This window comes from Hyla sarda, chromosome 4, assembly GCF_029499605.1.
Source record: "Hyla sarda isolate aHylSar1 chromosome 4, aHylSar1.hap1, whole genome shotgun sequence".
NCBI classification, from domain to species: Eukaryota; Metazoa; Chordata; class Amphibia; order Anura; family Hylidae; genus Hyla; species Hyla sarda.
Genome location: NC_079192.1, coordinates 270,825,445 through 270,826,644, shown reverse-complemented (window position 1 = coordinate 270,826,644; position 1,200 = coordinate 270,825,445).

Here is a 1,200-nt window from a genome sequence, read left to right as displayed (position 1 = left end):
GTCATTTTACCCAAAAATCTATGCCGAAACCTAGAAAAAAATCATTGTGCGATGAAATTGAAGAAAAAAAGAAAATTTTGTAGCTTTTGGGGGCTTCCGTTTCTACGCAGTACATTTTCCGGTAAAAAGGACCATTTATCTTTATTCTATAGGCCCATTCAATTAAAATGATTCCCTACTGATATAGGTTTGATTTTGTATTGCTTTTGAAAAAAAATCATAACCACATGCAGAAAAATTTATAGGTTTAAAATTGTCATTTCTGACCCCTATAACTCTTTTATTTTTCTGCGTATGGGGCGGTATGAGGGCTCATTTTTTTGCACCGTGATCTGAAGTTTTTATCAGTACCCTTTTCCCTTTTTGCTTTGATCAGACTCCTGATTGGCTGGAATAGCTGAAAGACATTGTGGGATTCCCTGGGGTCATGTGATCCTTCCCCTCACAGATGTACTACTAGACTAGTTTTTGATTATTTACCCCATTGTTCTTGCCGTTGAGAAAAAAAATGATGTCAAAATATGTCAAATGTTTCTGGGAGATACAGAGTCATGAAGATGAGGCCAAATAGACGGGTCTTATACAAAGTAACCTTGCACAGTTTAAATAAACAAGCTTCTGTACAAAGTGAATGCTCTACAACTAAATATTTGCTTCTGGCTGCATACACAACATTTCGAGATGTTACTAATCAAAAAGTAAAGGGGTCCAAACAAAGTGGATTCTATACTAAGGTCTAAGGTGTTCTCCTGTCTTTAGACCAGAGGAAGATTGTGAAAGTGCTATTGCTATGGGCAACCAGCTGTAGCCAGACTTGGTATGTTTGAGAGGAATTTTTGTATTGTTGGATGTCCCTTTGCAAAGTATCAGAGCAACCAACCTTGACAGCAGGCAGATGTGGTTACTGCACAACCAAAAGAGCCATGTTGTAAGTGCAAGAGAGCAGATGTATGTGAACATGTTGTCCTCTGACCAGGAGGTCAGAAAAAGCACAAAAGAAAACATGTATATTGTTGGTGCATTGAATACCACTTTTGGTTGATCTGGATTGCTGCAAAGGGGTCTCATGGATCCAACCATACATTATACCATTTGTGAACACCTAAACAGAGACTAGTAAGACCATTCTGATTGACTTTATGAGTTTTTCTATGATCCACTTTTTACAGCAAGCGCAATATTTTGCTAGGTTGAATGAAA